This window comes from Camelus dromedarius, chromosome 11 (assembly GCF_036321535.1).
Source record: "Camelus dromedarius isolate mCamDro1 chromosome 11, mCamDro1.pat, whole genome shotgun sequence".
Taxonomy (NCBI): domain Eukaryota; kingdom Metazoa; phylum Chordata; class Mammalia; order Artiodactyla; family Camelidae; genus Camelus; species Camelus dromedarius.
In genome coordinates, this window is record NC_087446.1 from 27945887 (window position 1) to 27958371 (window position 12485).

The window sequence follows — 12485 nt, forward strand, 5'->3', positions numbered from 1 at the left end:
ACATTTAAGAATCATTAGCTTGACTTTTTTTTTTTTTATGTTAAAGAGAGATCCAAACAACTTAGTATGATTTATTCAAGATCATTCTGACAATGGCAGTTACTTGACTTAAAAGCTGCCAGGAAGTAGAAAGGAGAGAGTTAAAATGAAAATGTAGTCAAGTAGAAAAAAAAATATTTTAATTAATTGTTTAGAAGGACAGAGAGTGGAGAAAATTGAAGGTAGGTCATGAACCCATATGAGACTTCTAGAAAGAGCACTCTGAGAACAAGGTTCTAGAAGGAAGTAGAAAGAGTTGGTTTACAATCCAGGGGGAATGGCTACCTCTATGTTTCTTAAACATTAAAATGTGTTTTAAACCTCTGTGTTTCTCAACAGAATATTGTGGGGTTTGCACACAAAGATTAAAGTACTGTCTGTTGAGGCCCTCAGTTGTTAGGGATATAGGAACATCCTATAATTTTGATCCACTTTTCTATTAATTACCTTCCAACAAGCCTCTCTAGTTTTGCAGTGATTTCCCTATTCTAACCCAATTGAATGGAGTGTAATATTAAAAATCAAACGAATAAAAATAGAAACTTACAGGAAACCACAGCTATTAAAGATAAGAACTATTCAATGAATATAAATTGAGACCATCATTCACTTATCCTAGGTCAATAAAATGTTAATATCATAGTAAGTTCCTTGTTGCCCTCTTCTTCATAATATGGTCTTTAACCATGCATGCGTAACTAAAATCATGAGTCTGTGCTGGTGTTAAGACACAGCTCTTAAGCAGAGAAAATTGAAGTATTTCAAGAAATCCTCCATGGACTCTCCAATATCAAACAGTTAGCTTTAGAGAAATTTTTTCTTGTGAATATGAAAAAAAAGTTTTAAAAAGATACAAATATATGTTGATGCAAAGAAATGGGGGAAGGAGGATGAAAGAATCTATGCCAAAATACTGTTTGGCTTCATTCTCTTCATTTCTTCATTCTTACCCTCATTGCTATTCACTCCCACCATAGAATTATTTCTGCTGTTAGGGGATCTAGCTCATCTCCTACCTTCCTGAGAATGGTTTAGCTATGGGCTTCTGACCTCAAAAGACATTATTTGGCATCAAGATCATTCTTGCTTCTGGGCCCTATATCTACTGCTCAGGTGGTTGACGATGTGTCAATTTCTGATGTACAGCATAATAGTTCAGTCATACATATACATACATATTTTCATATTCTTTCTCACTATAGGTTACTACAGGATATTGAATATAGTTTCCTGTGCTATACAGTAGGACCTTGTTTATCTATTTTATGTATAGTAGTTAGTATCTGCAAATCTTGAACTCCCAATTTATCCCTTCCCACTTCCCCTCTGGTAACCATAAATTTGTTTTTTTATGTCCATGAGTCTATTTCTGTTTTGTAAATAAGTTCATTTGTATTTTTTTTAGATTCCACATATAAGTGATATCATATGGTATTTTTCTTTCTCTTTCTGGCTTACTTCACTTAGAATGACAATCTCCAGGTCTGTCCATTGTTGCTGCAAATGGCATTATTTTATTATTTTTTATGGCTGAGTAGTATTCCCTTGTATAAATATACCACAACTTCTTTATCCAGTCATCTGTTGATAGACATTTAGGTTGTTTCCATGTCTTGGCTATTGTACATAGTGCTGCTATGAACATTAGGGTACATGTATCTTTTTGAATTAAAGTTTCCTCTGGATAAATGCCCAGGATTAGGATTGCTGGATCATGCTCAGGCTGTTCTCAGTAATACTCCCACTTTCTTTGGAGCTGAGTCCTGAAAGTTCTTCTCTTTGGTCCCTATCCCATATTCCTAGCCTGTATTTTAGATCCTATGCTATGGCTTTTCAGATTCTCACTAATTCTCTCAAGGAGGATCTATTTTACCTTCCTAAACCTCCTTCCTTTTACTGATAGCCTAGAATACTATATTCTCTTATTCCCCAAATGGAAAGTTCTCAAGCTCTTTGCCTTTATGGACTTCACTCCAGTTATGACCCTTTTTGTACACTGATCATGTGTTAGAATCTTCTGGTATGCATCATTTTCCAGTCCTAGCTTCCTTCAGTTCCATGCAGTGGCACCCCAAGCCCTGGTGTGGATTATTTATGACAAATAGCCTCAACTCTATAAAATAAATCTAAATGTCAACTTTAAGTATTGAAGGCATCATGATAAGGACTTCCGGTAACATTTTAGCAGACAAAGAATGGCAAGTATGGGTAATTCACTGCAGAATTAAGATATGAATAAAAAGAGTACCAGGCAGTGGCAAAGGCCAGTTGAAAATGGAAAGTAAGAATCTGTCATTGTTTAATTCTTCATGGTTTTGGATTTTTGCCTAAGGATTACTCAGTGAGCTTATTAAGGAAACTTAGGCAGTGGTTACTAGGAGGGAATTTTCATTGTGGATTGACATAGATGACTTGAAAAGTTTCAGAAAGGTGGAGGCATTAGTTGAGTTAGGACAGAAGTAACTGAGCCAAAAGTTTAGAAGAGGAAAGAGGTTACTGCTACAGAAACCACTGTTATCCTATGATTTTAAATGCTTTATTTATATTTTTGCTGATTTGACTCCAAAGTAGCTGAATGGGAGTATAAAGTTGAAAGTAACATGTGGTTGAAGGTACAGAGGTGGGGATTTCAGAGAAGATACAACACCTTTTAATAGTTATTTCCAGTATGATGAGCCACGGCAGTTCTGTGGGGTTAATCAGCCTTAAGGAACTTAGGTGCTAAAATGGATAAAAATGATGCAATGAACAGGATGAAGGAGAAACATATAAACGGGGTAGGGGAGTGGGTGGTAGCAACAGTGATTCTGAAAGTATAATACAAAAGATGTGTTGGGCCTGTGTGTGTGTATGTGTATTTATTTAATGTGGCACTTTCAATGTCTTTAAAAATGGCAATAAGAAGCAAAGAGAAAGACTCTCCAGTTTGGTGATAAAAAATAAGGGCATGGCATATAGAATATTTAATCTATCTGCAGAATAGATAAAGATGATAAGGAAAAGGGCTTTAAAAAGAAGTTTTGGGAGGATTTATTTATTTTATCCATAAAGGAGAGGGGAGAAAAGGAATAAAGTGACATGAATCACTGCAGAATGGGTTAAGTAAATAGCAAGGTTACAACTGGAGTTGCTTATCTTCATAACAGAAATGACAAAAGAATTGAGATGGATGAGATGTATGAGACAAAAGCCATAGTTACCATGGGGTTGACTCGAAACATTTTTTTAACAGAGCAAAAGGTGGGACGGTTTGAATACTGGCAAGAACAAAAAATGAAATAGAATTTCTATTAAGGTCTAAAGTTGTAATCTTTTCCTAATGCTTACCAAAATTTCTTCAGTGTTCACTAATATTTTAATTAGCTTGTTTTTTTGAAAGTTTATTTCCCCAAACATCACATTTTTTAATATTTCCCAGTTCCTTAACAACAACAAAAACTATCTTGGAAAACTTCTTGGAAAGTGCAACGTGCAAGTTATCTTCAGTAGCTTAACCATTTTAATGCATATTTTCATTGCAATTTAGTTAGCACACGCAAAACTCTTGCTTGATAGTAGAGCCTGGAAAGTCATGTTGACTCTGATGTGAGATGTTATATGTAGGATCTCATATAAATTTTAAAACAACAAAAGTGAAATTAATTTTAATGGTTTGAAACTCTGAAAATTTCTCTTGCCTCTGCTGTGTCTTTACTAATGTAGCAATTTTTCATCAGTTTAGAGAATTCAATTCATAGGCAGTTATCCTACTGATTTTAGGATCCCACCCATTGAGTAATATTTAGAAGTTCAATTTGGGCTTCTGAAATTTGCCTTTTGAGTCATGTCCCAAAGGAATCAAAGTAAACATTTTTATTCTTTTATAAAGTCATATTCGGTTGTTACTGAAATTCAAATATAACCTTATGGACAATGTTCATAATCCGACTGTGTGTATGTAATGAAGAAAGTCTGTGTAAAAGACTGTATAATCTTTTCCATAGTAGACAGACATTCAAGCAGACCATGGTTTGCAGCAAATATTTGCTGAAGTTGCCATTCATCCTGACATTCCTCATGTCTGAGCAGGTCTGTATTGTATAAAATGCAAAGAATACTGGCTGCACTTTGATTTCATATACACCCAGCACCAGTTTCAATTAAATCTGCTCTGATGATATTAACATAGGTATGGCTTCAGATTTGCAAGTGTCCTAATACTTTTGCTGAAAACAAACAGACAAACCTAGAGTTATCCCACGTCTGGTTTTATTCAGTACCCTTGAAGGAATCAGTCCTGGCAGGCTTTCATGAGCACAGAGATGTAGCTGAAGTTGTTAATTCAACATCAGCTTAATCTGGCTACTTGGGCAACACAGGACTAAACATTTCTTTAGGGTATGGAAATCAGAAAAAATGGTATTAGTGTATTACCTTTGATCGGGCACTTGTAGGCTAAGTAAGATTTTGCTAAGAGTATTTGGGAGGATGTAGGTTTGTGGGCAGAAATAGCAAAACCAGAATAAGTTCATAGATCTAAACATACATGGCTGGGTCTGGGAGATGCTGAGTACCCCAAAGTGAGCTTACAGCCAAGGGAGGTGGGAATGAGACAAGGGGACTTTAATGTAAATAAAAAAGCAAGAGCCACTGGAGTTGTTTAAGCAGAGGGGCAAACGATTATAGCCGAAATTTTAAAGATCAGTCTGGCAGATGAGTGGAGCATAGATAAATTGAAAGGGAGGAAAACCAATAAGAATCCTTTCCTAACAATGCAGATAAGAAGTAATAGGCACCTGGACTAAGACAAAAGCAAGGGAAGGTCGTTGACTTTTAAAAGCCATTTCACCGCCCTCCAGCTTCATTCTCATCCTTCTCATTTTTTTTTTTTTTTTGGGTGGGGAAGGGTATTTACTTTTTCCCCCTGATTACTGAATAAAAGGCTACTTCTTCTCTTTTTCATTATGTAACAACTGACCCACAGAATTATGCTGAGGATTCAATAAAATAGCACATCTGAAAACATATAGTAATATGTGTTTTATTTATATATGTATGTGTGTGTGTATATATATATATATATATATGTTATGTAATATATATATAGTAATATATATATGCTATGTATTTAATATATATGATTCTACATTTATATCATATGTTGATGGCTTTCACTTTATAGGGCAAGTATTTTTACTTTATAGAACTTGAGGGTTTTTTTTTAAAGGAGCTACCTTCCAAATAATCAACCCTATTCCAATTTCTTTCATGATCATACCCAATTTACCAACTTCCCACTCTTACATTTCCACGTAAATGTCTGTTGGCACATCTATCTTGCAGGAAAAGGAATTCAGTTGGTTGCTTCTCCTGAATTTCTTAGGACCATGAATGCCTCACATGCTCTGCTAGTAACTTAGACTGTAAGGCTTAGCTTCCTGTGTACAAAACCTCTGCAGAGTTTCACATGTCTGTCCTCTCGATTTCTCCTGCCACAACCCTTTCATAGACCTCAAAATCTCCCAGGAACTATATCCCAATCCCCTTACCTGCTCCATGTGCCATCTCCACCAAAGTGCTGTTGGATGAAACTTCCCAGAGTGGATGCTCCTTATGTTACTCCTCTGCTCAGAAACCTCCAATTGCATTTAAGAGCACATAGCCTGGTTTCCTAGTCATATTACCTGTTTCTTACCTTCACAAAGTTTATACTCAAAGCATATTAGATGCTTTCTTAATATACCTCATGTTTTTCAGACTTTGGACCTGTTCTTTCCAAGCTCAGTGTGAACATCATCTCCCTTATGAAGCTTCTTTCCAATATCCTTTTCCCCATTTCCAAATATGTCTTGATCACCAGTAAAACTCCATAGAAGCCCATTAATCCCTTTTCTTTATGCCTCTTTCATGTACATTATAGTAAATAATTGTCTTATCCTCAAAAATTCGCTAGATCATAAACTTCTTGTGGGCAGAGTCTACGTTGTCCATAATTAATGCTCACACAGTCACACAGGCAGGAGCAGTTCACTAAGCATCAGATTTATTTAATCATATTGAACATACATACCCTCAAAGAATGTATTTTCCTAGCCTCGGTGCAGCTGTTTCATTTGAGATGAATGTGAAAGATTTGCTCAGGCGTCTTTCTGGTTTTCATCAGCAGTATCACCACCAGTATATTCATTTTCAAGAAAGACCCATGGAATGTCTGCAAATGCAATGCATGTCCAGTTTGGTAGAATTGAATGTGGTCAGCACAGATCCAGTGCAGATAATACAGTTTACTCCAGGATTTCACTGGTGGTGACGGTCAAGTTTAGGCAAGTCTTGGGGACAGTGACAGTGCATTTGAATTATGAAATGAAAGAGCTACAGCTACCCTTCCTGTTGAGGACACATGGAAGTTCAGGCACTACCATGATTCTGTTTGGAAATAGAGCTCACTTACTGTGAGCTTATCAGTTGTGGAGCTTGTCTAACACATGTCTTCTCCATAAAGCACATCACAGACTTCTGTCACTCTAGGGGCTCTAGACAGCACTGCAGCACTATGCTTTGGGGCCATTTTAAGAAGCAAAACCAACACAAAGCCCAACAGTGCAAAAACACATGGCACTAAATTGACCTTGAAAAGGATACGTGTTTACGCTATGAAAGTGAAATACGAAGACAGAGGAGTTGCCTTGTTTGACCTCAGCTGGGAATGAGCAGATTGAATGACTTAAACTCTTCACCACTCTGCACATGTCTAAGTAAGAGTATTGACTTGGAGGTTTCAGATAAATTTTAGCATGTGGGTAAATTCACAAATTTGGACTCTGCAAATAAATGAGTTTCAACTGTACTAAGGACGATTCAACCACCAGACAGCCAAAGATGATATAATCTTTTATTGGTTCTTCTGTGAAGTTGAAATGATGTTTATTAAGTTTCTCACCATCCCTCAGCTTGCATTTTATAGTAGTGGTAAGAAGCTGTTTATAGTTGCCACAAATACTCACTGTTACAAGCCTGTAAATGTTTAATTATGTAGTTCCCTCTGCCTGGAATACTGTACTGCCTTCTTCATTACTAATTCCCATTCAGTCACTACAGCTCAAGTTAACATCATCTCCACTAGGAGGCCTACCAAGTGATCTCCTTCTGAATGTATGCATTCCTCTACCTTGGCATGTGGAATTTAATACATTTCTGTCACCTCTATCTGGAAAACTTCTTTAGTAAGGCTCATATTTACCCATTTTTGTACCCTACTATCTAGCACAATGCCTGGTACATCATGGATGCCAAATATTGTGGTGAATTGAACTGAACTAGGAAGGGTGTAGAAAGAATTGCTAATTTTAAAAAGGATAAGAATGTAACTTGAATATGTAGAACAAAACATTAAAAGACTAGGACCAAATAAAAGGTAGTACAGTAAGGAACAGAAAACAATTGATTTAAGAAAGACTTTGTGTGCTGGCGGAAAATGGCTTAATGCTCGTTGTATGCACAAATTGATGGTTCAGCAGCGTCAAGCAGTTATTTAAAAAGCTAACTTTATGTTGGAGTATATATTAATAGCAATATGGCAAGCTTATCATGAGTTGTAATCTTTCTACCATATTTGGCAATAATCAAGGCTTTCCTGAAGTATTTATGAGAGTTGTACAGAAATTGGAGCTCATTCAAAGAAGATCAACAAAAATGAAAATGAGACCATTAGGAAAGATGAAAGGGACTCTAGGGACTCCAAGGAGGTCAGAGAACAGCAAAGAGGATCATGAATTAGAACTGGTTATTAAGCCCAGCCCCGTACTTGGCACAAGGCTCAGTAAATAACTCATTGCTTAATTAAAGTACTCAAGTTGAGACTCAAAGGACAGAGATTAGTGGTCCTGCATTAGTATACTAGTCCAAACTGGGTAAAACAGATTAAAATTCTAGAAATAGATTAAAAGTTATTTGAAGGAGAATCTGATGATCCAATGATTAAACACTGGAAAAAACTTCAGCAAACGATCTTGAAATATTCATTCATACGTATCTTATTAGAATCATTTTGATGGCAGCCTGCAGCATTATAACCTTCACTGGTATATTACTTTTCTGGTCTAGAAGGCTGTGACTATAGTTTTATTTAATCTGTTTAACCTGTGTCCATCTTGACTGTTTTCATATTTCTCACTTTCTCTCTCACATATATTTTCCTAGGGGAGATAAAGAAATTTATTTCCTTTTCTTATTCTCACTTGGTAATAGATTTAAACCAAGCTACAGAAAGAACTCTTAATTTAGAAAGTTGACTACATGTCTTGCATACGTAGTGACAGTAATATTTTTATAGCATCTATTAAGAGCTTAAATGCTCCAAGCACTAGGATGGGATCTACATGCATTATCTCATTTAATACTAACAAAAATTCTCTGAGAAAGGTATTATGATGATCTCTCCTGTGGATGAGGACTGAGACACAACAGTGTAAAGACACATAAGTGTACCTACTCTCATGAAGCTTATCAGTGAGAGAAATGAGAGAAATAAATGAGAGATACTGTCAAAATAATACTTTTTCCCTACGGCAGATGGTGACATGTTGTAAGAAAAAAAAATAATAAAGTAGGGAAGAGGGAGTTTAAGGATGAGGGTTGGGTATGAGGCTGTCTGGTGGTTGAATCGTCCTAAGTGCAACTGAACATCATTATTTGCAGAGTCCATATTTGTGAATTGTCCTACATGCTAACATTTATCTGAAGCTCCCAAATCAATATTCTTATCTAGACATGTACAGAGGGATGAAGAATTTAAGTCACCCAACCTGCACATTCCCAGCTGAGGTCAAACAAGGCAATTCGTCTGTCTGCTTATTTCACTTGCATAGTGTAAACATGTATCCTTTTCAAAGTCTATTTAGTGACTCGTGTTTTTGTATTCTTATGCTTTGCATTGGTGGAGTCACATCTTAAAATGGCCCCAAGGCACCCATAAAGCTTCCTTAAGCTTTTGAGACATTCGCGCAAAGTTTAGAAAGAAACGAGGAGATCCACAAGAATAGTTAGGGAAAGAGCATTTGTGTTGGAGAAAACAGTTTTGTGCAAGAGGCCCAAGTAGGAGAATGAATGTAATGTTTGAGGGTGTACCTCAGCTCCTCGAGGTGAGGGGAATGGGTGCAGTTGGTCACTGTGACCCAATCACAGCCTGCAAACAACAGAATGGTAAGAGATCAATGCCAAAGAAATAATAGGATATTGGAGCCCAGATAATGCAGGAGCTCTGTGACTCATTAAGGACTTTGGCATTTATTTTGAATGAGTTTGGAAGTTATTTGAGGGCTTTGAGCAGAGGTGTGAATGATCTGACAAATTTTAAAAGGCTCCCTCTTATGTGTTAGGAACAGACTGTAGGGAGACAAAGATAAAAATAGAATAAGAGTTAAGCTACAGCAGTCCTCCAGACAAGAAGTGGTGATAGCTTGCACCACAGTGGTGAGAGTGAAGGTGGTAAGAAGTGGTTGGATTCCTGATACATTTGAAAGGTGAAACCAAAAGAGTTTTCTAATCAAGGCTCCACAACTCACCCCTTGGCCTTAAGAAGACTTAATTTCTTAGAGCCTTAGTATCCTTTCCTTAAAATGTGGGACAATGTGTCTACTCTACTGACAGATTGTAAGAATTAAATAAAAAAATATATCTGTGTTGTGCTTGACATAATGCCTAGAACACAACAAATGCCTAATAAACACCACTTCTCCCCTGTCTTGTCTCCCACGTTTATCATGTTTTACGTTTCATCACCTCACTTGTCTTGAAAAATATACTCTAAGGTAACACAGCAAACATTATTAATTTTGATTTATAAATGAAGACATATGATGCCATTAATTTAAATGATTCATATGAAACTGTGGCAAAAGTTAAAGCACCTCTGGACTTAACTGCTGTTACACTGCACCTTCAGGTGCAGGGGAGGCTTCTCACATGTTGATGTTTGAATCCTTCCAGGCATCTCATGAGTCTCATAAGAAGCAAAATTCGCCCTGCTTTTGGTGGATTTTTAAAGTGTGCTCTCCAAATTTTAATTTTAAAGGTTTCTTTTAAAGAAGCATATGCTATCCCAGCTGTCTACATCTAATAAAGCAGCCACTGACATAAGGAGAAAAAGCAGGAATGGAATGTAACATTTCAGGGGTTCTTCAGATACACTGGAGGCTTTTGAATAATATGAATGCAGTGAAATCAGGTTAACATGCAAGTATAGGGATTGTGGAAGAATGAAACTCCTTCCCCCTGTAAGACATGTAGAATCCCAGACTTTCAAAGGCAATACTGTTTATTACACATATATTAATAAGACAGACAAATTACACACTATTGGATGTTTCTGCTATTGATATAAAATCACGACGTGGTTATTTGTAGGATGTTTATGTAAAATTCATTATGATAACATTCATAATGTTTCTCTAACTCATAATTACTATGTGAATAATTATACAGTGAAGTCAGTGCATGTCTCCACGTGTTTTACTTTCTCATGGTCAGAACTAGAAATATTGCAACAGTTTACGGATACTGCTGAATATTGTTTAAAGTCACAATGCTCAAAATCAGTAAAAAAAAAAAAAAAAGAAAAGAAAAAAGCAGCCAACTTACTAATAACTAATGCTGCACTTTCAAGTTGAGTCAATAATTTAAATAAAACTTTTTTTCATATAATTGATAGTGAGAACTGATATTTTAGACTTTATGTTATTCATTGTATGATTTATTTTTCAAAACGTCCTATTATTCTGACTTTGGACAGAGATCATTCTAATCTCACTTTGCTCTCAAGAGGTTAATAGTAAAAGGATTGCCAAGGCCCAGAAGGAAAAATGGGGGCTTCCCAAACTGCCATCCACCCCTGGAAAGTCTCTCTTCTACCAAAAATAATCCAAATAAACACCTGCAGAAAGGACAGTTATAGAAGCTCCAAGTGAGCATCACAGTCAGTCACTGGAGAAGCTTATGAAACACATAGGTTCCCATACCCTAGGCAAACTTTCCCAAATGAGAACCTCTGTGGTGGGACCCAGACATCCTACTTAACAAGACTTCTGGATGATATTTGCACAACCCAAAGTTTGAGAACCACAAATTCTAACTATAGAAAAAACATGACTACATTATTGATCCTCAGTTTCCTTACCTATAAATGGGGGATAATTATATTCACCTCATGTGATCATTGTGAAGATTAGATAAAACCAAGAGGAAACATATGAAGCATGCAATGTTTTGTACTACTTTTGATCCTTGTTGACCTCAAGTTCAACCAATTTTCTGGGCTGATTAAACAGAAAAACAAAAGATTTGAGGATATTTTCAAGAAAGCATTTCAAGTAATAGATCATGAAATTTAGATATACTGCTGATTAAAATGAAGCCAGAAAGGACTTGGCAGAGTGAAAGAAAAATGAGTGTTGGAGGTTCTGAGAGTCTCAGTGGAATCAAAGTAAAGTGTGTTGTGAGTCTACATGCAAATTGGCAGAACGGAGAATGGAGAGGAAAGTGAGTTCCCTTTCCCCAAATTTGCAGAATGGAAATGTGTGTGTGTCTGTGTGTGTGTCCGTGTGTGTGTGAGAGAGACTAAAAAATTGTTGGAAATGGGATAACACTATCAAAACTAGTAGAACATCAACTACAAAAGTTGTGAAACGTAAGACAGGACAATTTGGTATGGGTCGTTTTAAAACCCTCAAGACAGAATCAAAACCTTGTTTCTACTGCATCCAAAGAATCTGTTCCTCTTCCCTAAAAAAAAAATGTGTCACTCTTTATGAGACTAAGGGGTTAGAGAATAGAATAAGGAGAAATTTGCCAAAGTACAGGAAGTTAAAATTTAAGATTTCATTGGTCTAATGGCTCTCAATTATGGCAAGACTGAGTATAGGACAAGAAAGGAAGTGACTAGGTGGAGTTGAAGGCCAGTGGGATTGAGGCCAATGATGTGTGAGATAGGGATTGTTGTGTGGGTTTCTAACACAGCTAGGAGGGTGGCAGGGTTTAGGAGGTGAGAGGAAGGTTGTGCTCTAGGGGCAGTGCAATGATCGATGGAAGGTGGGCAGCACACAGGAGGCTGATGGGTGAAGAGGAAGAGAGGTGTAGAGGGGCTATGGTCATGATGTGCACCTTGTTTACAGTCAGTTAGGAGAGTAATGGTTAATGAGTGAGGCAGCGTTACAGAGCTGGGAGTTAGGACTCCTACCCCCACCCCAGATCCCATGAACATGAAAGGATAAGCAATGCATGATCCAGAAGCTCCAAAGGAAGCCAAGTTCCTCAGAGGAGCACCAGATTTCAGGAGGACAGAAGGCTTTGTCTGTGAAAAGGTTGGGAATGCTGGCAAAGCTACGGCAGGGTCCACCAGGTTTCCTGTGTGTGCTCCTAGTGTCCTCACACAGGGCGTTGCTCTCAGAAGGGACTGTGTACTCTGTGACTAT

The 12485-nt window shown here is 37.0% G+C and overlaps 1 long non-coding RNA gene across 1 annotated transcript in view; it reads left to right on the top strand.

Annotated features, from left to right (window-relative positions):
* Positions 1-12485, top strand: part of LOC105092215 (uncharacterized) — a 447960-nt gene that overhangs the window by 157980 nt on the left and 277495 nt on the right. The gene's annotated exons all lie outside the window — the stretch shown is intronic.